This window comes from Neophocaena asiaeorientalis, unplaced genomic scaffold (assembly GCF_003031525.2).
Source record: "Neophocaena asiaeorientalis asiaeorientalis breed wild unplaced genomic scaffold, Neophocaena_asiaeorientalis_V1.1 scaffold67, whole genome shotgun sequence".
NCBI lineage: Eukaryota > Metazoa > Chordata > Mammalia > Artiodactyla > Phocoenidae > Neophocaena > Neophocaena asiaeorientalis.
The window spans coordinates 9,086,001-9,110,837 of record NW_020173731.1 but is presented as its reverse complement, the minus strand read 5'-3'; the positions used below and the strand labels follow the sequence as shown (position 1 = coordinate 9,110,837).

Sequence of the window (24,837 nt, the reverse complement as noted above, 5' to 3'; positions counted from 1 at the left end):
CAGACCGTGATGTAACTGGTCTGCATGTAACGTAATTGGTTGGGGCTTTGGAAATTTTATAAGATTCCCTGGTGATTTCAATGTTCAGACAAGTTTGGGAACCAGCGGGTTAAGAGCATGGCCTCTGCTTTCAGGTTGCCTCAGGTGGACTTCTGACCCAACTTGCTATGTGACCGTGGGCAAGTCATTTAGCCTTTCTACGCCTCAGTTTCATCAACTGTAAAATGCACATAATAATATGTAACAGTGATATCAGCATTGCTGGGAAGACTTAACGAGACAATCCACCTAAAGCACACAGAACAGTGGTATGCAGTAAGCGCTCAATAAAAGTCAGGAGTCATTACTGTTGTTATAATGATAAACAGGAGAAAAAAGAGGGAACCTGAGATCTGTCTCTACTTTATTGAAGGAGTACGTTTCTAGGACTGAAACTGGGACGATTTCAAGAAGCGGGAGGGGAGGAAGAGGCTCCAGCAACCTGCACTTAGAGGAAGACCACGCACTCTCCTGGCCTCTGCGTACACTGTTCCACCTTCACCGACCTCCCCTCTCCCCATCCTGCTAAATCCCACCGCTCAGGCCCAGCTCTCACTACCCCATAGCTCTCTCCCTTCCCAGGCCTCCCAAAGAACTTCCCCCCCCATGCCTATTACTTTGGAACTTTATAATTTGCTACTGTGAACAGCTACCAGCCAAGTAAGTATGTGTCTGTGGGACAAATGAATGCTTTGCTATGTACTAGTCGGGTCTCCTCAAAAAGACAAGGAGCGATTTGGGGGAGGCCCCAAGTCTCATGTTTCTGTGTGCCCCTATGGCACCCAGCACCATATTGGACACACAGCTCTTGGTTAATAGGCATCTGTGGGATGGAAACACACACCGAGCCAGCAGAGCTAACTGCACATCGGCAAGGAGCCAGGCTCAGTGCCCAGAAGAAGCAGCACCAGCACCCAAGGCCCATGGAATTCTGGGCTTTCCACTCCATCACTACAAGGACAGACCACCACCCTGTCCCATAGCCAGAGGTGGTAGCCACCCACTCCCAGGGACTGTGTGTGTAAGTGCCAACAGCGAAAGGAGTGTTGGGCAAACAACTCTGCTTCCCTGGGACTCCTGCTGTTCCCAGGCCTCCATGAGTGAGGCCACACGTATGGTCACTCCTCCAAGGAAGCCACCGACCCCCATGATTCCCTCAACCCAACAACAGCCTGGCCAAGCCCAGCTCTGCCCACAGAGAAGTCCAGGGCAGCTGGCCACCCAACAGGCTGTAAGCCTCTTACAGATTAAAGGTCCTAATTTAAACCTCTATTTGAGGTACCACAAGTGGGTCAGCGCTCTGCAGGCCGGTCAGCACAGTTGATGGAAGAAGCAACTACGATCCGAGAAAGGCTCCTCTCCTCTGTGGGAAAGACGGAGCCAGAGAATTACCGAGCTAAGTGGTCATTCTGAGGGGGGAGCTGGCTCACTTCAGCCTACCAGGGATCCACGCCCCCAGACAGTGTGAACTCTTAACCTCCCCACCCAATGCCCCTGAGAAACAGAGAACAACGGGGCAAAGTAATAAGTCAGGATGGCCTTCCTCTCCCTGCCCTTGGTATGGAAATAGCTAATCAAGTCAAGAAGCCAGAGAAGAGGCAAGGGGCTGGAGATGCTGCACTCCAGGGGGTCACACCTGGTGACTTGGGAGGGGAGGCGACCTCTGCTCCCACCCCTGGTGAGGTCTGCCTGGCCTCTCTCCCCAGCTCGCCACAGCAGGAAACACCAGGCACAGGGAAGTGCGGGCAGGAGTGGGTAAGCAGCCACAGACAAACCTCAGATCATGCTGTGACAGCCTGACTCTGCTGCTCTTAAAAAAAAAGTCTCCATAGAGATGGCCTCTGGGGAAGCGGCTGGAACCCATGCTCTACACTTAGAGCAAACAAATCCTTCCAGTGCTTGTTTCTCAAACTTTCTGGACCCTAACCCACAGTAAGAAAGAAAGTTTAGGGGCTTCCCTGGTGGCGCAGTGGTTGAGAATCTGCCTGCCAGTGCAGGGGACACGGGTTCGAGCCCTGGTCTATAAACATCCCACATGCCGCGGAGCAACTAGGCCCCTGAGCCACAACTACTGAGCCTGCGCGTCCGGAGCCTGTGCTCTGCAACAAGAGAGGCCACGACAGTGAGAGGCCCGCGCACCGCGATGAAGAATGGCCCCCGCTCGCCACAACTAGAGAAAGCGCTCGCACAGAAACGAAGACCCAACACAGCCAAAAATAAATAAATAAAATTTAAGGAAAACAAAAAGTTTACAAGGTGGCCTGGTGGCCTGGTACTTACATACATGTGCACTTGTGTGTATACAGATACATATATCTGTAGATATATATATATGACTGAGACTTTCAGGAAATCATACTCATCTTTACTACATACTATGCAATCTAATATTTTCTGTTACAGTCTTTTTTTTTTTTTTTCCACATTGGTCCCAACCCACTAAATTGATTGATTTCACCACCCATTAAGGTGTCTGGTCTTGCAGTCTGAACACCTCTCTGGGGAAAACAGGAGGGGTTCTTCTTTTCGAAAGACCTTTTAAAACTCAGTCACAGACTAACCTTCCCACAAAGCCAAATCCCATGAGTGGGGGACGTCAGCAGAGGGGTGGAAGAGCCTGCACAGCAACCACCAAGCCCTTCCCCGCCATATGCTTCGGACAATGCTACTCCCAAGACCCCCGAGTCTGTCCCCTGCTACACTCGGGTGCAGGAGCGCAAGGGCTCTCCCCTCCCACTCCAGCGGTGCCTTCCGGTGCTGGCCAGCATCTAACCCGGCCTGGCACAGGGCCAATGTTCAATCAACATTGTCCCCTGGGACAAGGCATGGCCTCACCACCCCGCAACCTCACCCCTCCATGAATGAACTTACCTATGACACACAAAGGCAGAAATGACAACACTGTACTGCCCATACTGGGTTTTTTAACTCTCCAGACAGCCTATCTGTACAGCAGATACACGACAAACTCCTAGAGGACAGAAAGTTTGTTCTTTTAATTTATTTTTTAACTGAAGGTATACAGATACTCTATAGGAATTTTTATGACAACAGAAACAAAAACCATATAATTTAAAAATAAGCCCAGTCTTTCTGCTTTTCCAAGTGGCCCATGAAATCCTGCCACATTCCTCCTCCAAGCAGCCTTCCCTGATGGGTCAGAATTGCTAGTGTTCTCTGAACCCAATACCTCGGTGATATAAAACTCTAATAACTCCCTTCCACTCTCCCTGTTCCCAGAAATGCAACACACTGGCCTCTCTGTGTCTGTAATTACTGCTTGGCTGGGTATCTGAGCTGGGAAACATGTCACAGAAAAAAGCTAGCATAAGCATTCCATATTCTGAATTAGTACGTTTAATTTTCTTTTTTAATCTTAAATTTTTTCTTTTTTTCTTTTTTTTTTCTTTTTTGCCGCACCATGCAGCGGCATATGGGATCTTAGTTCCCGGACCCGGGATAGAACCCATGCCCCCTGCACTGGAAGCACAGAGTCTTAACCACTGGACCACCAAAGAAGTCCCTGAATTAGTACGTTTTGAAAGTCAATTTTTTTCTATCTTCTCTCAGGTAAATTTTTTCATCCCCTGCTCAGTGGAGCAAACACTGGATCTTTCCGTAACAGTGCACAGAGCCCGCCAACGGCCACCCCCCTCCAATTCTCCACTGCTTCCTTAAGCTCATCAGGGCCACTATTGTGGTTGTCACTTACCAATGACCTTAAAACCCAGAATGCCTACACAGTATATACTCAGTCTGAGTCAATTCCCAAAGACTCCAGGAAAAACAAGTGTCTTATCCCTGTTTAAAGAGCTCCATAAGCACTGACGGCTCCCCAGCCTATGGCAGGGTTTTATACCTTGGGATCTGTGAGTCCTCTGATGGTATATGTCAAATCATGTGCCGTCATGATTTTATTTTTTTTCTTCAAGCAAGAGACTACAGTTTCCATGCAATTCCTAATGAGAACTGGCACAAAAAGAGGTTAAGAATCACCAAAATCAAATTCTTGGAAAAAGCTGGTCCGGGTGCCCTGCCCTGAGGCTGGCCCTCCCAGAACACAGCCCCTCTCCTGCCACACACACCCACTCAGGGCACATGACCACCTCCTCCCAACAAGACATTTCCTCCTTCGTCCCTGGGGGTGAAGCCCCATTCCTTCAACACCCAGCTATTAACAAATACACATTTACTGAGCACCCGAGAGGGATGGAGTACTGTGCTAGGCTCTGAGGATTCAGCCATGAACAGATGGATGAGATCTCCTTGCTCGTGTTCACCACCTCTCCAATTCCCACTTCTGGCTAATATAACACTTTATCACACTCCATCCGTGTCCCTTTTACGCTTTGTCTTGTATTTAGCATGGGTGTCTGTCTCCCTCATTAAGCATTAACTCCCTGAGGACAGAGACCAGGTCCCATTCACACTGGCACATTCCTTCCTTTCCTGTGCCCACCCCACTCCATCCAGAAACACAGAGGCTTTTCCACAGGAGGCCCTGTACAAATGTGTGGCAAGAAGAGAAGCTGACGGGTTGGCCGGTGGTCTAAGTAGCAAAGACTGGCCCACTGGAGACAAGCCTTGCTCATCGATGCCGGGTCCAGGGCACGCAGGAGATGATCTCTACTGCAGCAGAAAGTAATCAGGGCCTCTGTTCCCAGCCGGAGCTGCAGTTCTCAATCCAGCTGCTCATCTTTTAAATCACACTTCTGGTCACGGCAGTTGGAAAAACAAGTCCACGTGCACATATCCAGCTGACATACCTCCTGGACTGTCAAAATGGAAGGAAAGCGTACTGCACAAGCATTTTCCATATATAGGTGAATAGACGGAAGACATGGCACAACGCTTCAAGGGCATACCACCTCTCTCTCCAAGAAGAGAGCTGGCCCCATTCACAATAGCCCAGGCATGGAAACAACCTAAATGTGCTCAACAGATGAATGGATAATGAAGATGTGGTACATATGTACAATGGAATATTACTCAGCCACAAAAAAGAAGGAAATAATGCCATTTGCAGCCACATGGATGCAACCAGAGATTATCATACTAAGGGAAGTTAAGTCAGAAAGAGAAAGACAAATACCATATAATATTACTTATACATGGAATCTAAAATATGATGCAAACGAACCTATCTATAAAAGAGAAACAGACTCACAGACATAGAGAACAGACTTGTGGTTGCCAATGGGGAAAGGGGGTGTGGGAGGGATGGACTGGGAGTTTGGGACTAGCAGATGCAAACCATTACATATAGAATGGATAAACAACAAGGTCCTCCTGTATAGCACAGGGAACTATATTCAATATCCTGAGATGAACCATAATGGAAAAGAATATAAAAAAGAATGTATGTATAACTGAATCACTTTGCTGTACAGCAGAAATTAACACAACACTGTAAATCAACTATACTTCAATTTAAAAAAAAAAGAAGAAGAAGAAGACAGCTGGCTGCCCTAGCTACCTTGGCCGTCTCTTCCAGCAATCCCTGCTATGCTCACCTCCAGAGCAGCTTCTGAGCACAACCACCTACCTCCTAACTCACAACACGCTGGTGCCACCACCTTCGCATCCTGGGTCCAGGTAGGAGACACAAAACGCCAAAGGAGGGACAAGGGCAGCCCAGCTGTCTGCGTACCTGAGTGCGGTTTACACGTGCCCAGACAAGCAACTTTAAGGATATCCTCTTCAATACAATAAATGACTCCTTTGCAATGAGAGGGTGGGATCTGCAAAGCACTGGACCACACTGTCATGATCATCTCATGGTGGAAGACCTGAAAGAGTGGCTCAACTTAAACAGAAATTATATTTCTTTTTAAACTGGAAAACAAGGTTGCAAAATTTGCTGACTTCTTCTGTAATGAGTGCCTATCAGGAGAATGCCGATTAATGACTATTTTTTAAACAAACAAATAAGTATTTAATCTGTCCCTTTAAGGTAAAGTGACATTTTAAAAATGGGTAAGAAAGTCTTTACTTTTTGAAAGAGACTTATGTCACGGAAAGAGCATTTCAAAAACTGGCATTTGGAAATCATTTCCACCATTACATGATGATATTACCAAATTTGACAGAAAGACGTTGTCTCTAAAACCTTGTATCCGTGGACGCCCATAAGACAGGATACACTAACTTGTTTTCAAATCTCTCAATGAAGTGAACGAAATACAGTATTTCAGGGGTCTTAAACCCATTTAAATTATAAGTTGAAGCCACAATAACATCTTTATAGAGAGGACTCTTTCAAAACACCGTGACATGAACCAGACCTTCAAACTGCCACATTGCAAAATATGACCCATGATATTCTGAAACAATAAAATACACTCAATTGCATGGTTCTTACTAAAAAAGAATCATTCTTAATAATACGTTTCATTTAATTCCTCAGCAACATCAATCCACCTCTTATATGTGCCAGGCACTGTTCCATGCTCTGGAAATACAGCAGGGAACACAGACAAAAACCCCTGGCCTCATGGAGCTCACATTCCAGTGGGGAGAGAGAGAAAATCTATGAAGTAACAGAAGTGCACAGTTACGTTAAACGGTGATGGTGCTATGGAGAAAAAAACATTGCAGGGAAGAGACGCAGGAAATGCTAGCAAGCGTGTGTGGGTAGGCAGGACACTGAGAAGGTAGTATCTGAGCACAGACCCAAAGGAAGCGAGAGTCAGCTACGGGTCTCCCTGGGGGAAAGTATTCCAAACAGAGGGAACAGGAGGTGTAAAGGCCCTAACACAGGAAATGCCTGGTTTATCTGAGGAACAGCAAGGAGGCCAGTGGGGCTGGAGCAGAGTGAAGGAAGGGAAGAGTAGTAGGAGGGAAGGACACAGAAGCCAAGTGGGGCCAGACTAGGTAGGCCTGCAATCCCAATAAGGCAGCCACTGGGCACATGAGGCTGCTGAGCACATGAAATGTAGCTGGTCCAAACTGCCACGTGCTATGGGTGTGACGTAGTACAAAAAGAACAACAAAATACACATCAAAAATGAAAACAGTTTTGACATACTGGGTTAGATTATTAAAATTAATTTCACCTACTTCCTTTTCCTCTTAAATTTAGCTACCAGAAATTGTTAAATTACACACGTGGTGGTCCTGTGTAATTCATTATATTTCTATTGGACAGTGTTCATAAGCTGCAGGGTCTTTGCAGACCACTCCAACCATGGCTTTCACTGAGTGCGGAAAGAAGCCACAGCAGGGTTTTGAGCGTGGCAGGCATGATGTGACTTATGTCTCGTGGGATCCTTCTGACTACTGTGAGGACCACAGCCTGTAAGGGGCAAAGGAGAAGCAGGCGAGAGATGATGGTGGCTTGGACCGTGGTGATGGCAGTGGAAGCAGTTCTGACTGGTCATAGTCTACGTATATTTTGCAGGTAGAGTCAACAAGATTTTTTTGATGGACTGAATGAAGGACATAAAAGAGAGAAGTGAAGCATGACCATAGGCATTTTGGATGAGCAACGGGAAGGCTGATATTCTCATAACCAAGATGGGAGACTGAAGGAAGAATATATTTGCATCGAAAAATCAGAAGTTCAGTTTTGGGCATGTTAAGTATGAAACGTCTATTAACATTCAAGTTGAAATGTTAAGTAGGCAGACAGACACATAGGACTGTACTTCAGGAGCTTGAGCTGGGCTTGAGAAAAATAATTGGGGGTCATCAGCATGTAGATTTTTTTCTAACTTTCCATTATGGAAAATTTCAAACATAAACACAACTAGAGAGAACAGCAGAATAAACCCCCAGGTACCCACCAGCCAGCTTCAACCATTATCAACTCATGGTCAGTCTTGTTTATCTCGCGGGATTACTCTGAAGTGAATTCTAGACAACATCCATACAGGTGGTATGTAAAGTCATGAGTTGGGAGAGGATCACGAAGACAAAGAAGATAGACAGCAGGTGCCCCAGGCCTTCTAACATTCAGAAGTCAGGGAGACGAGATGCTGAGGAGGGATGGCCAATGAGACAGGTGGAAAACCAGAAATATATATCCTGGAAGTCAAGTGAAGAAAGAGCTTCAAGAAAAAGGGTATGACCAGCTGTGCCAATATCGCTGAAGCTACTTCGATGAAGACCAGGGAGGGGCCACTAGACTTAGTAATATGGAGGTCACCGCTGGCCTTGGCAAGAGCGCTGCTGTCCTGAGTGGCTGGGACTAGCCTGACTGGAGGGGTCTGACAGAGGAAGTGAAGGGAGCAAGGACTGGAAACTCTTTGGGGCAGAGAAACGGGCAGCAGCTAGAAGAGGTGAGGTCAAAGAAGGCCTTTTTTAAGATGAGAAAAACAGCAGCATATGGAAATGATCCAGGAGAGAGGGGAGAAATGGTGATGCAAGAAGGAGAGGGAGGTGCTGGAGCGACATCCTGAATACGTCTCAGGGTGAAATTTAGTGCAAACAAGAGGGGCTCCCACAGGACCATAAGTAGTGCAGACAGAAATACAATATATCCAGCCATTTTTAACTTTTTGTGTTTTGTAACGTATATAATGTACTAGCACGGCGATGCTGTATACATACACGCGCGCACACAAACACGCAAGGAAACTTGTTCGGAAGTTTTAACCAACACCGGTGCATAATCAAAAGATTACGTAATTAGAAGAAAATAAAAACGTAGCACCAAACTCTAAACTATGTAGCCTTCAGTAACAGGACATGGATATCAAGGCATATTCATATAGTCTGTATTATTATCTTAACTACAGAATAAAAGACCTAGGAAAGGTGAAAGAATACTAGTCTTTGTATCTGGGAATACACTCATTTTTATTAACTAAGATTTTCTGTTCAAAGGCTCAGACACTATAATCCAGGAACTGCAATATAGCTGCATTTGAACTGGAAAAATACAAGAAGAATCACAGACCACTCTCAAAATCAAAAGTCACAGTGTCCAAATAAGTCTGATTATTTATTCACAGAGAAATGCAAATCAGTGAAATGCCTTATTAACAAGACAGGCCTGAATTGTACCATTAGATTCTGCTACTGAGGCGGCAGTCACCCAATACCGTACTGCTTGGCAAAAATACAGCAGGTCGAGAAAGCAGGCCTAATTAGGCAGGTAGCCTAATCATTATGGGCCAAAGCCCCAAAGCAACCGGAAGTCCACAAAGACACAGAAACATCCGACCTGCTCAAAGCACATGCCAGCACCATGGCATGCGCTGAGCTCTTTAACAGTTCTGAGCACCTTCCAGATGTTTTTACTCAACCCCTCTACAGTCTGCCAGTTAAGCAAGCTCTCCACGTGATCTCGCCTAGTTATAAAGGCTCAAGCCCAAGAGTGTCACATGGACACACGCAGTCACTTGGTGACACTGCTAGAATCCATGGGCACGGCTATGAAACAGGGACATGACACAGAAACCACACCTGGCTTCGCCGTCAGTACTGGGGACACCACTTATCAACCACATGAAAGGACAGCATGAGAACATGAATACTGAGCCCTAGGACGTGGCAAACGTGTCAGCACAGAAGTGATGGTCATGGTCACCCGACTTGGCTGGGATGAACATGGGGTGGGGGACAACAAGCAGACCCACAACAGCTCTCGCGTGGTCAGACTGTAAGCTCCTTGAGAGCAGGGCCCAGCCTGTCTTTTCACAGAAGTATGCCCAGTGCCTGGTACAGTGCCTGACACATGGGAGGCTCCCGAGAAGTATTTATTGAAGGAAGGTAAAAACGACTAGTTACGTTAAACCACAAAGATGAGGAATAATGAAGAATGCTCAAAAATCACCAAATGGTTCAACAAAACTCAGGAAAGCTTTTGATGGCAGCTGAGTGGAGACAGAGCAGCGGCAGCTAATTAAATCTAAAAGGTAGAATTGCAAAGCATCATTCTTTTCAGGATGAACATAACCTTTATGAACAGAGACGTTGAGATCAATCATGAACTAAATGAAACATGGGGATCTTGTTTGGAGGCTGATTCAAACAAAACCAACTATTTAAAAAAAAAAATGGCAACAAGCAAGGGAAACGTAACTGAATGGATGATTGGTGACATGAAGAATAACGGTGCTTTTGCAGGGGGTGATACTACTACTGGGATTATGTTTTTTAAAATGTATTACGTTTTTAGCGATTCATCATGAAGTATTTAGGGATGAAATATGATGTCTTGGATCTGCTGTAAAATAATCCAAGAAGGGAGTAAGGAATAAGGTCGATGAATGTACAAATGAAACAAAAGGGGCCATGTGTTGATTACAAGATAAAACTGAGTGACGGGAACACTGAAGTTTCTTCTACTCTCTCTACCGTCATAGATATGTGAAAAGTTCCATAGTAAGAATTTTAGAAAGGAGAATAACCATAATCTCAAACTCCACTTAATTTCCTTGTGTCTGCCCCAGTGCGGGGAGATGTGGTATTCTGGGTCATACCTGGACATGGTCATTTCGGAGGAGACCTGCAGGACAGAGCTGACAGTCACTGTCATCACCTTCACCTGGGACTCACCTGCTTCAGCTCTGCTTCCACCCTGGGCCTGAGACGCCTCCAGGCTTCCTCTCATGCTGGTTTCTGCTCTCCCGACTCAATCTTACCTTCCCTGCTACTGGCTGGCTTCTTTCTTCCCCAGCCCCTGGCTTTATCCAGTGATGTGGGGCTGGTTACCCACCTCTTTGTACCAGGTCATTCTCCTCCTTTCTCATTGTCCTAAGGCCAACGGTGTCTCTCATTCCCACACGGTCAACCGTTCTACATCCTTTCTCCTTAACAGCACTCGCATAACCAGTCCGTCCAGGTATGTCCATCCTTTGCCCAGATTTGTCACACAGGCTGCCGTGAGCTCCTCTCTTGCTCCACTTACCTCCTCAGATCCCTCCTGCACATTTCCAGGACACGCACCAAACAGGGATGCGTCAGCCAGTTAAACATGTGTGTGCCTGCCATGTGCCGAGCACAGGACCCCACACGGGGCCACAGCGGTGAACACGACACACACAGATGTGCTCACCCGAAGCTTATGATCTAGCACAGGTTCTACTAAAATTGGTTCAACTGCCCATACACCTTCCAGACCACACTGTGAATCCTTTATTTACCTCTGTATCCTCCAAGCTTCACACAATGCCCAACCCAGAAGAGATCCGCAATAAGTCTGTAGTAAATGAATGTTTCTCCAAGTCAGTGTACTTGTCTAAACATTCGTGTAAACCCGTGCAGTCTGGGGTCACCCTAAACTGAAAGGTATTTAGAAAGGATTTCTGATGAAGACCTTTTTACTTTTTTCTTTGATGAGGACAGTCACAGGCCCGGCCTCTGGGGGGAATGTGTGTAGGGGAGGTGAGAAGTAAGGCCCCTAGAGCCAGGCTTACCATTACCAGCTAAAAGCAGCTCTGGGTGTGCTTAGCTTCCGTCTCCTTTGCTATTCGGGGTCGTCTGCTCCCTCCTCTCGCTGCCAGCCTCCTCCCTTCCAGCTGCAATGGGAATAAACCTCAGTTACCAACCCCCTGCCCCCCTCCTGCATGGCTCTGAGCACACGGTTTCCTCTTGCTACTTCCTACCTCAGCCCTGAGCAGAAGTGGCCCAACTGCTCTTCTGCTACTGTTTTATAAAAGCGAGAGCTTGAAATTCATCCTGTTCCTACCCAGGAGTTTCACCGAGACTCCAGCATGAGGCCCGAGTCAAAAAAGGTGGAGACCAGGACACAAGGGGACTCTGTAAGGTTGGCTGCAAGAATCCTGAGTACTGATTCCAGCCTCAAACCAACGCAGACACACACCCCACAAACCCCAGGCTGCGGGGCCTTATTCTGACAGCGGATGAGTGCCAAGTTCAGGCAGACAAACCAGGCTGGGTTGCAGGCTCTCTCTGCAGATGCATCTCCAGGGCCTTGGAACTAAAGGGCATAGTGAGGCCGGAGGTGACAAGGCAAAGGTATCAAGGGGAAATATGCTGCAGGACTTGGCAGAACCAATGAGCCTCTCCTTCTCCTCACCAGACACTGGGTTTGGGTTGGTCCGTTCTCCTCTGCATAGGCCTGGGAAATGAGAGGGAGGGTGGCTTGTCACACCAAGGCCACAAGCCTTCCCTGATGAGGAATGTAGGTCTCCGGGCTCAAAGAAGTATACGTGTGAGGGACTGCGGGGACAGGCACCCTCCAGGCTTCAGGAAAACAGATGAAAATGAAAGGGGTTTCCCAGATCCAGGATCACTATCTTCGGGCTGACTCTAACAATCTACCATCTCAATTGCCACATCATCCTGTCATAGGATCACAAAGGAAGGCCCAAGGCAGAATCTTCAAGAACCCTAGGAATCTGGCCATAGTAAGCATCCCCAGTGGTGATCCAAGCACTTTTCTGGTGGTCTAGGACAGAGATTAGCAATTTTTTTCCCTGAAGGGCAAGACAGTAAAGACTTTAGCCTTGTAGTCATACAGTCTCTGTTGCAACTACCCAACTATATCAATGTAGCATGAAAGCAGCCATAGACGTAAACAGTGAGCATGTCTGTGTTCCAATAAAACTTTATTTACAAAAGCAGGCATCAGCCCATGGGCTGTAGTTTTCCAACTCCTGGTCACCGGGAAAACCAGCTCTTCTAGCACTCCCAAGCTCCCAAAAGGAACAGGGGCCACCCTCTACTTGGAGGGCTCCCGCCCCCTCTGGAGACAGGGGCCTGCTCTAGGAACCAGGCCTCCATTCCCCCTACTCCCTCCCACAAGACTCCAAAGAAATCTGGGCTGCTGGTTTCAAAAGCCCCACCTGCATCGGAAACCTGAGCAAAAGTGGAAAAAACTTTGGAAATCATATGTGAAGGCTTTAGATCTGCAAGAAACTAGACCCTTAGACTAGACGCTAAGGCCTGGAAAAGGAAGTGACTTGTCCAAGATCAGGTAGTTGGCAAAGGCCTCCTGACTCTGTCCAGGGCTCTTATTCCTCTAGAGTGATGACTGGAAAGGAACCAGAACAAACAGCCTTGCTGGCGGAGGCTAAGGACCTATGGCACATCTCTTTAGCACATCCCAGGGCCTCTCAGTAATTTATAAGTGAATGGTATAGCAAAGGTCAAGGAGAGAGCTTGGAGAGGTAAATGTATATATCTGTCTTTCCAATACATATCCTCCTGGACATAGCCACTAGCGAGAAGAAAACTTAAACAGAAACCTGAACTTCAGAATGGGGTGTGGTTTGGTAGAGGACGTGGGCGCTCATCAGCAGAAACTGGTCCAGCAGTCTGGGCGGGCCCTGGGGTAATAAACAAGTACAAGGCATACAGCCTCACCCAATTCTAGGCCTATGCCCCAGGCCCTGGGATCTCTCTCTACACTACCTTCTCAACAACCTCATACCTTCAAGGCTTCATAATACAATTTCCTCCAAACCTCTTCCCAGAACTGACTTCCATAGCAAATTTTATTTGCCTGAGCATAAACATTTCCATCAAGACACTCTGCCACTGTCTTGGGCAATACGTCTAAAAGCAAATCAAACATGACTACCCCAAATAAGTATGAACCCTGATTCTTCTATTTCTGTCAGTCATTAAGGCTCAAAACGTCAGCGCCTTCTCTTCGCCATGTTCTGTCCCCAAGCCAAAGGGGCTCTCTGAACTACTTCTTCCTCTGCATTCTCCATTCTCACACGCTCCACCCTAATCCATCACCTCCAGTCTGGAATATTGCCAATCTCCTGCCTGGAGTCCCAGATTCTGGGCTTGTAACAATGCCAGCTGATCTTCCCCCATATACCCATCCTCCTCTCATCTACCATGATCTCTTCAAGGTCAAAGCCCAGTCCTACTTACTTGTGTCTTCCCAGCTCCCAGAACCTTACCTAACATGGTAGGCACCCAAAAAGTGCTGAATGAATGAGTTCTAACTTTCCTCAGGACCCACGGCCACACCAGAAACCTCAGGGCCTTCCTATTTCCTACCACCACTGCAAGCCCAGACTGCCGGGTTCTGCAGGCCTTCCATCATCTCACCCACCCTTCCCACCCCAGGTCTTACCGAAGCCTCCACCCAGCTAATCAATGCCTGACCCTCCTCGTGTGCCAGTCATTCCTGTATCCACAGCTCTGCCCACGCTCTGCTCACCCTGCCCTGCAGTGACGTCCATGCCCTTCCCCCTCCATCCAGTCCAACTCCTACGCAACTGCCAATTACTGAGCTCTGGGGGAGACAGGGGATGCAGGAAGGCGGAAGATGACAAAAAATGGGGAAGGGGGGTGCCTGATATGAACACGCTGGGGTCTCTGATCCCTAGAGCCATCACCCTCCCAATAGGTTGCAGACAATTAGAGAAGGAAGAGGCGGGAGGAGGAGCCAGATTTTTCCACTGAACGAAAGGCATGATTTTCATCACTGCTTCTGTTGCCCTGGCAACCAGGGACAGCCCAGTGGAGAGTACAGTAAAAGAACACCATGTTTATCTTTGCTGTCTGATCCACTTCCCTGTACACCCTTCCCTGACCATCCTCTAGCCCTTAGGCCTGCTCCAAATTTCTTAGAATGCCACCGCCATCCCATCCTTCCAGCCACTCTTGCCCAAAACCTCAAAGGCAGAGTTAATTTCTCACTCTCTTTATCCAACCCTATGTACCATGTATCCTTCCACTGCAACGTTCTGGGGGTCATCTCACCACACCCATTTGCCGCGCCAGGGGACCTCAAGAACAAAAAACTGGCCTCAGAGCACAAGAATGGCATCCACTCCACCAGAAGGTGCACTGGGCAAGAACATGAGGAAGGCTGCCCAGCCAACCCCTCTTTCTCAGCCCCAGACAGCTGGGGTAGAGTGGGCCCCTGCTCTCCCATTTCCCCCTCCTGCAGTCGGAATCAGGAGAAGGAGCCAGGTTGAAGCTGAGGGCGTAGAAGCATCCACAGATCCTGACTTCCGCACGGACACAGTGTCTGTGTGACCTGAGAGTGGAGACACAGCACTCGCCCTGGGAGATTATATAAGCGTTATATAACATGGTGGCACCAATGAGCACATAGACGCAGTTGTTGAGTGCCAGGGACAGGCCGAGAGAACCAAACCCAAGGGGCCGGAGGTACAGCCCTCTCGCCACCGATGCCAAAGCAATGCCAGCCAGGCCCTGGCTGCCCCAGCCCTGTCTCTACCTGCTCTTTCCACCCCAGAGGACACAGAGGGAGACTTGCCTGGCTCTGCATTCTTCTTCCCACGCCGGGCAGCAGGGAGGGGCCACAGCACCATCACCACCCTGGCCCAAGGCAGCCTCTGTCCAGCTGCCCTTCTCACAGGGGAGCAGCAAGGGGGCCAAGGGCAGGGGAGGGGTGTGGGCCAGCAGCCCCCTGCTCTCTGTCCTTGCACCAGAATGTGTTTGTCTGGGGAACCAGTGCTGCAGCGGCTCCAGGATTGGCTGGGCCAGCCTTGCCTCTGCTCTGTCATTTGCCGTTCCTCTAAAAAACAAAACAAACAGAAAGGGAAAGAAAAAAAAAAATTAAGCACATTTGGCAAATGCCGAATCCCACATTTTGGTCTATGGCTACAAACAAAGCTGGAAGGAGGGGGTCCTAAGGACATCACCCTCTTTCCCTACCGCTCCCACCTCCCACCGTATCCTGTCCAACCCAGCACCTATGAACTTAGTCTGCAGGCCTGGAGACTCCCTTTCACCTCCGGACACCGACCCTCCACCCCCAAGACCTTCTCCCAGCCCCTATCTCTGCAACTGTCTCTGCTGCTGAAGCTTCTGCAATTCGACGGCAGCCCCCACCCCCAACCTCTGCAGAGCGCTCAATGCAAGCGGCTCCCAGATATGCACGAGAGAGCCAGGCGGCAGGCCTGGGGCAGTTCAACAAACCCCCCCCCCCGCACCACTTTATTTATTTTGGGGGGGGGGGGGGGGACTGAACAGAGACATTGCCCAGTGGCATCTCCGGCTGCGCCTGCCTCGCCCGAGCTAAGCCTCTGGCCTTCCCGCCTCCTCCTCCACGCGCACCTCCGCGCCCCCTGAAGAAGGGGGGAGAAAGAAATACGCATTAATATCACGAGCCTCCGCGCACCATCGCTCGCCCCCTCAACCACCTGTCTCTGCGCTCTCCTCCCCCACTGCCTTCCTCAACTCCGGGCACCCCCTCTGCAGCAGAGGGGCACCACGCCCACTGCGGAGCTGTGAAACGGAAGGTGAGGAGCGGGCAGGGGCTCCTGGGCCGGGCCCAGGGGGCTGCTAATCCACCTCCCCCGCCCTGCTGGCCCCGGCCCCAGAGCCCAGGGACCGGCCCGGGCTGCTCCCGGCCCGGATCCGCTCCCACCCACGCGGCGAGGGCAGCTGCGCGGGAAGGCCGCGCCGCAGCGGGGGTGGGGGACGACCCGAGCCCGGCGGGCCCGGGGCATCGTCCCCAGGGGGCCCACCCCTGCCCGGGGCTCTCGGAGACTTCCCGCAGGCCCGGCCGCGGCGCCCCCCACCACACACACACACACCCGCCCGGGGCCCCGCTCTTACCTCCGGCGTCCGCATCCCTCCCAGGGGACCGCACAACCTCCTCGGCGCCCCCTGAGCGCCCCACGGGAGGCGCGAGATGCGCAGCCGCTGCTGACTCCGGCTCTGCCGTGGCCGCTTCCCGGGTGTGTGAGCTCAGCCCGCCCGCGCGCCCGCGCTTCCCACGCTCGGCGCCCGGCGCCGCGCCACCCAGCGGCCGCGGCCGGCACCGCACGCTGACGTCCGGGAAGATCTGCCGCAGCACCGCCGACTGGTTTGGAAATTCCCAGAATTTGACCGTGGGTTTGCAGTGGGGCGGAGGACCCCGCAGGCCGTTCTGACCTCCGGCCTTAGGGCGGAAAGGCTCCCACCCACCCCATCTCTGAGGGAGATTCCAGAGTCTTTGCATAAGTCCCTGAGTTTCCCCTCTGCTTCTCTGACCTTGCCTCCCTTATTTCTCTCAGGGCAGTGGAGACGGGTGAGAGTGGTGACTACTCATAAAATGGAGGTGGTGGGATCAAGGGTGGGCAAAGGGAGGGAAGCCCTGTGAGCTAGCTAGCATTTCAAGGTCTCCTTGGGCCTGTCTAGAGATCCGAGGTGTGTGCACCGGACAGTTCTTGAAAGAAATAAAAAAATAAAATAAATAAAATAAACGACAGATGCCTCAACCCACCTGTAAATTCTAATTCGGGAGATTTGGAGTACTGTTTTTTAACATTTTCTCGGCCCTAGATCCTTCAGAGAATTGAAAGAGAGCTGGGCCCCTCTCCAGAAAAGTGCACATTCATGCATAAACATAATTTTGCACGGTCAGGGAATTCTCAGACTTCTCAAAGCTCCATGGACCCCAGCTTAAGGAATCCCTCTCTGCCGTACCCAAGATAGCAAGAGATGGAGCTGGTGATTCCCTGTGCCCGCTGCCATCTTTGCTCATGCTGTTTCTTCCTTCAGGAATACCTACTCCTACCACAGTCCCACATTTATGCCTATAGAAGTTCCACATCTCCTTTAAGACCAGCTTGAATACCACTTCCTCCCTGGTTTTCCCATTCAGAAGTGACCTTGGTCTTCTGGGAGCATGTTCTTTATGCCATTTATGGCTATTAACACTATTCATGTGGACCTGTAGTTATTTTTGTGGTTGGTTGTCCTATCGCTGCTTCTAGATTATAAACTCTTTTAAGAAGAGTTTCCGCTCTGCAACTACGAAGCTGAGGTGGCTTACATGGTATGCCCTTGACAAATAGCTCTTAAATAATCAAAGGGAAGCTGGGATGAGGGAACAGGAGGCCCACTGGAGACCCAGGAAGATGAATGCCCTTGCTCCAGAGGAACCAGATGCCCCTCATACTAGATGTTTCACCATCAACATACATCCGCACCTTGGCACCTGGCAAGCAGAATTCTCAAGTTGGCAGGATCTTTTCATCCATTTCTTCTCCTCTGGGCAAGGCAAACATAATTTAGAGGTCCCTAGGTGAAATTGGGTTACAAGCTCATACAGGATACCCCTGACAAATAGCAGACATTCTACCCCAAGTGTCCCCTTGTTGAATAAGGGACATCACCACCCACCAGTTGCACATGCCAGAAACAAGCTAGCGTCATCCTTGACTCCTCCCCCCCCTTCCTTTCCTCCATACACATTCCCCATCCATCATCATGACCTAAATTTATTTCAGAGATTGCCCTTCTCTCCATCCCCATGGCCCCATCCCAAGCTCAGACCACCATTATTTCTTGCTTGAATTTCTGCATCTGTCTCCATCCTAGCTGGCCTACCTGCCTCCAGTCTCACCAGGCTCTGATCCAGTCTCCACATCCCAGCCAGAAGGATCTTCCAAAAATATCAACCACTTCTCTGCTGAAAATGTGTAGGCAGCTCTGCTTTTACTAAGAATGAGGTCCCAACTCCTTCACCCAGCTCTCTCAGCCTCCAAGCTCTGGCCCTCAGCTAACCCTCTGGCCTCCTCTCTTGCCCCTTCGCTCTCACCCTTTGTGCTTCACTTGTACCAAACAACAAGCTCTTTCCCGCTATGAGGTGAGAACCCCCTTCCCTGATTTGTGAGGCTATGCCCTACTCATTCTTCTGGTTTCCCTTCTGTCTCTGTCTCCGCGTATGTCACCTTGCCCTTCCCCAGCTGTAACATTCATCACGGAGATTGTTCCTCACTTAGATGATGTCCACTTACCCCGCCACAATAGGAGCGCTGCAGTAGTATCCTCAATGCCGGGCACGATACCTGATAGGAACACAAATGTTTACTGCTTACGAGAGGAATGAAAGCTTTGAACATGACACACACAGGGACTCTGGGACAGATACTGTGGTGCTGCAGGATCTGAAAGTCAGATGTGCTGGGGCCAGGCTCACTGCTTTTGAATAATAGCACCACTCACTGTTCTCTAGTGAATTCCAATCTTTCTGGGTCTTTGATTTCCTCAACTGAAAAATGGGGATAATAATACTCAGGGTGCTCTGAGGGTTGCCAGAGGTATATGTGGAAGCACTTTGTAATTTTGAAGTTCTCTCTATATAATAATAGTATTGTATTAACTTCGCTTAATCCCCACAGTAACATTTTGAGGAAGGTGGCTGACATTTCCCATCTTGCATATGAGGAAACTGAAGGTGGACAATGGAAGTAATTTGCCTAAGGTCACCTAGCTAGTTACCGGGGAACAGAAGCTTGTCACTGGGTTCCAAGCCCAGGCTCTCTCCATCACATTACCACTGCCCCTCCATTCCATCCCCAAGTGGGAATGTTTGTACATGTTGACATACAGAGGCTCATGCAGCTAACAAATGTCACCACTTACTATTTCTAAAGGGTTTTTTTTTGGGGCGGGGGGCTAGCGGGGGGGTTGGAATGTGATGGGTTGTTGGTAGAAAGTAGATTATATAACAACAGGTGTCCAGCAGGGGAATTGGGTTCACGAGCAGTTGACCTTGGAGCTGACCCTATACTCCCCATCTCTGCCCCTTCTCTCACCGTAGAAGGGTAGCCTCAACAGACACTTCCCTTTTACCACATAGTCGGACCCCTGCAGGCCCCATAGTTCCCAGAAGCTGGAGATCTTCTCTTGCCTCCATATTTCCAATTCTGTCTGTCAGCATATATTTACTGAGCTCATTTAAATGTTTTGTCACTACCTGTGGAGTCCTAGACAAATGATTTACCCTCTCTGAGCCACGGTTTCCCTATTTTGTAAAATGGGATTGCTAGTGGTCTGTCACACGGCTGTTGTGAGGGTTGTATTAACAAGGTAACCTAACCGCTGCTGGTGGTCTGATGCTGGTGAAGACTCTGTGTCTGCTCGTCTTCATTCGAGTGCACCAGTGTGTATTTGGTAACCAGGGTGGGGAGGACAGAGGCCAGCGGAGGGGCTGGAAAAGAGAGGAAAGCAGTATGAAGGCCACAGTCCTCCCAGGAGCACGGAGAGAGCTGTGGGGCCCGGAGTGTATTTGAACTGCTCAAGAATGATTTGTGAGTTTCATGGCCCTATGAATTTGCATGACACAGTCAGCCACAGCGATGAGAGGCTTTCCCCAGCTCTTGGTGGGCAGGAGGCAAGGACCACTGAAAGCCAGAATAGAAGGAGAAGAGCAGAGCAGCCATTCTTTGGTGACCACAGCTGTGAAGGCTCGTATGAGGCTCCTTTTGTGGGAATTCCCAGAAATAACTCGAGTGCACTCTAAGAATGTCGACGAAATCACCAAACACGATGTTTACAGACGTAAAGAATGGAGGTGGTGCCTGGCACATAGTAGGGACTCCATGTGTGTTAGTTCCCTAAGAAGTACACACGTCAGCATCAGGGCTTAGTCCCCGTGCTCCAGTCTTCTGATAACGCAGTGTCTGCACTGAGCATGTTTGTTTCTCACTGTATCCAGTGCCCCAGGGAACACGCAGTGCATCTGCCCTTCACAGATCCGTGTGTGTGGTTATGGGGGTTTTTCTCTTTAAAGATTAAATCATATTTTTCCCCTTTCTGTTCAACAAAGACAACAGCCTTTGGGTTTTTGATAAACGTTCCCTTCCTACTAGCAGGTAGATTTGCCCCGGGCACTAAGCGTTGTGCTTTTAAAACACACACATGCCCAGCTATTTGAATCTGCTCTGCACTTCAGTCTTTCTTCTCTTATCTCCTGCCCCCCAGGGGCTTGAGTTTTCTCTGCCTTGCAGGCTGATAACATGTGGAAGGAGGAGAACAGTTTTAATTAACAGACTAATTAAGTGGTATAAGCCTTTAAATGCTGATTATAGGAAAGTCGTTCCCCACCCCCCCCAAGTGATTGATTTATTTATTGCCCTTGTGCTGCATTATGGCAAAATAGTCAGCTTCTAATTATCTATCGGTTAGTTCAACAGGTCTTTTCCTTCTCTCCCTTTTTGTGTCTCCCCTTGCTAATGGTGGGCACAGGTAGAACGGGAGACCTCAAACCAGGTGATGAGCAGCTCTGAACAGATGTAAGTGTTGGCATGCTAGTGCCACCCCCATCTTGACAGTGCAAGCTAGAATGGGAATGGGAGGTAGGAGGAAAAAGAAGGCAAGAAAATCCTAGCCATACTTGTAGGTTTACCTCCCCATGACCCCTCCCTCATGACCCCTCCCCCTCATAGGCCATAACTCACACACCTGTCAGTTGCATTCAAAAACAGTGCAGTATGGATTTTTTAGAGAATGTTCTGAAATCCGACTGCCTGGTTTCAAACCTTGGCTCTCCCACTGGCTAGCTATGTGGTCTAGGCAAGTCGCTTAACCTCACTGTGCCTCAGCCTCCTCGTTTATAAAGTGGGAAGATAATCGTTCCTCCCTAGAATTGTCACAAGGATTAAATGAAACAAGCCGGGTAAAGCACTTAGCCCACTACCTGGCACACGCTAAGCCCGCATACGTGAAATATGATCATCACTCCTACTGCCTGAAATTATTCAAATTACCTGCTACATAGAAGGAATGTGATCAATGTTTGTAGAATAAATGAATGACTATATCATAATTTTCAAATAGATTGTGAGTCCTTGAAGTTCAAAAGGGTGAAGAAAAGAGGAAATTGTCCATTAAACCGTAATAAGAAGCTACCTTTAGTTTAGAGTGCTGATCACAGCTTGGGCTCTGAGCTAATTGCTTTCTGTACATTCTCTCATTTAATCCTTATGTAGGGCTTCCCTGGTGGTGCAGTGGTTGAGAGTCCACCTGCCGATGCAGGGGACACGGGTTCTTGCCCCGGTCCGGGAAGATCACACGTGCCGCGGAGCGGCTGGGCCCGTGAACCATGACCGCTGAGCCTGCGCGTCCGGAGCCTGTGCTCCGCGACGGGAGAGGCCACAGCAGTGAGAGGCCCACGTACCGCGGGAAAAAAAAGAAAAAAAAATCCTTATGTAACCTGATTTTTACCAGCCTTCTTAGAACATGTTTTCCTTAAACAGCCCAAGTCCCCGTACCAAATTCTGTGGGATGTCCCTGTTCCCCGCAAGGATTCTTGGGGGATGGGCTGACATTTTCATGTTCCCTTTTTCTTATGAATTCCTGCTCCAGCTGAATTCAAGGTCATTTTCCTGCCTCGTGATAGTGCATCCTCTCGTCCTATTATTCTCACAGCAAGTTAAACTCTTTCCTTCCTTCTGTCCTTAAAGGTCCCAGAACACAGGGTCATTTTGTGCGGAAGACTTTTACTGCAGGTCAGAGGCACGATAGGACAGTTATAGCACCACTTAGAGCAAGCAATAGCTGGGAAACACCACTGTAAAGCTCCTCAACTGCCCCGCCCTCCCTGTTGCCCCGCCTTCCGTCCTGGCTGTTTTGCTACCCAGAACCCTGCCTGCAGCCATTTTTCCTTCCTGAGAGTATTCTCCTCCATTTCTGTACCGTTCCCCACCTTCCTCTGAAAATGTCAGCTTTCTATAACTTTATCACACGAAGAAATTTAGCTCTTTGTGAACAAATGTCTCCAATCTGGGCTATTCTCAATCTGGGGTCAAAGGAGGAGCTAAGGAGATGGGTGTGTATAGAGTTGCTCAGCTGGTTTTCTCAGCCGCAAAAGTTTATCCCAGTGTTCTCCCCAGCAAATGAGCCGAGCGCCTCTGAGGTGAATCCTGCCTCACTTAGAATGAAGAAATACGGCAGTAATATTTTTACATAAAAATTGTTTCTTCCTGTTAAACTTGTGGTCATGCTATGAGGTAGATATGACTAAACCCCCTTTTTTTTTTTTCTCCATAAGGAGCCTAGGAATGAAAGAGGTTAAAAAAAAAAAAAAAAAAAAAAACCACTCAAAGTCACATACCTTGTATCAGGGCTGGACTCCCAGGTCAGGCCTATCTGATTCTAAAGCCAGGAGGTGGACCACGACACCATGTGGTCACTTAATGTAGCTCAAGCAGGTCTTGAAGTGGTTCTACTCCTAGGGCAAAGCTTTCTCAGGAAATCTTTCTGTGAGGGAGGCCGTGTGTGTCATGGGAAGGTGAATTGATTGACTGGAGGCCAAAGACATGAAAACAGATTTAGAGCTAGAAATAGCTACCTATCTATAGGTTCATGTATGAGACCCAGGAGGAGTTGTTGCTATTAATCACCGCTGAATGATTACTATGATTGCTTCAATTTGTTGATGCTGCATTTGCTGAATTTTGCTGTGCTTTATTAAACCTTGGGTAGGGGCTCTCACTCCAGGAAGATAAAGAAGATTTTCTTCTGCTTGTGGAGTGCTGACTCCATATGTAAAACATCACGTTGGTAGCCCATTCTTGTCTGAGAAGTCTGGCCAGTAGCTGAGGCTCTTACAAAGAGTTCAATAAATAGCTTTGAAATGAATGCAAGAATGGCTCTTCACTAACTTTAATTTGTCAGTTCGCTTCCCAAGGCAGGAGGGGTGAGTCAGGCAGAACCAGAGGAAGGAGCATCAATCCCAGCTGGGCAGCGGGCTGAGACACCAAAATTGTAATGTTGCAAGAACATCGCTGGAAGTGGGGTGAGGTTACAAAATGGATTTATCGGAACTCTTCCCAGAAAGAGTAATGAATGTAGTTAGAATTCTCTAACAAGCCACTGCAGGCGGGGGCGTACAGATTTTACCACATAGCAGCAATGTGACCCTGGCTTTCTCATCCCCAAAGTGGGGATTTGGTGTTTATCACAAGGGATTTTCCCCCCAATTAAGTGTGATAATGGAAAAATTCTAGCTTTTATCCTTACTTATTCTTCAGTCTATTATAATCTGGTTTCTACCCTCCCACACTCCACTGATTGCTTTCACCAAGGTTACCAATCACCCCTTTGTTGAAAATTCCATTTCTCTACCACTTGGTAGCATTCGACACTGTATAACAGACCTTCCTCCGTGAACTGTTCTCTTCCCCAGTTCCTTATGATGCCAGTCTCAAAGTTTTCATGTCTCCTTGACCACCCTTCTAAGGTCTCCATTTGAGACATCTGTATCAGTTATCTGTTGCTACGTAACAAATTACCTCTAAATTTAGCAGCATAAAATAGCATTGATTATCTTACATAGCTTCTTAGGGTCAGGAATTTGGGAGCACTTTTGCTGAGTTGTTCTGGCTCAAGATTTCTCATGAGATTGCAGTCTCATTCATTCATTCTTTCATTCATGCAGATTCTCTCCCAAGCTCTTCCAAGCTCCCTCGCATGGCTATGGGCAGGAAGTTTCAGTTCTTCACGCATGGACCTCTGCACAGGGTTGCCCGTGACATGGAGATGGCTTCCCCAGAGTGAGTGATCCAAGAAGAATAAGCACACGTGGCCAAGATCTCAGGCTTGCCATACCATCACTTGTCACACAGACCAATACTAGTCCAATGTCGGGGAGGACCACACACCAGCATGAAGCTGAGGAGGCAGCACTGGGGGCCATCCTGGAGGCTGTCTACCATGGTAGCCCTCTTGGCTGACCCTAAAAAGTCAGTGCTCCCCAGGGTTCTATCCTCACACCCCCCTCTTCTCAGTCTCCACACACACCCTTGACACCGTGGTGCTCTCCTTCAAGTACTATCTAGATTTTAAAGTCACCCAAGTCTGCATCTCTAGCCAAGTTCCCTCTCAGAAACTTCAGCTTGTACACTACCTATTGGATCCAAAAGGCACTGCTGAGCCCACAGATCCATACTGAACTCATCCTCGCCCCACGAGCCTGTTTCTCCTCCCGTGTTTCCATCTTGAGGATGGCAACGTGGTCCACTCTGTTGCCAAAAGAGAAACAGAAAATCATTCTTCACTGCCCTTTTCCCTATCTCTCATATCCAATTGCTGCATTCTTTGTTTTTCATTATTTTCCCCATCTTTTGGCTTCGAAAAATGTCAACCCTCTAGAAAATTTAAGAGTAAAACGATCCCCTA

General features: G+C 48.6%; 1 protein-coding gene across 1 annotated transcript in view; it reads right to left on the bottom strand.

Annotated features, from left to right (window-relative positions):
* The window catches only part of LOC112403484 (uncharacterized), a 72,949-nt gene extending 61,464 nt beyond the window's left edge, over positions 1–11,485 (bottom strand). Inside the window, exon 1 of the mRNA XM_024750971.1 lies at positions 11,403–11,485. The gene's annotated coding sequence lies outside the window, so the exon portion shown is untranslated. The remainder of the gene's footprint in view (positions 1–11,402) is intronic.
* Between the last annotated feature and the right edge of the window lie 13,352 nt (positions 11,486–24,837).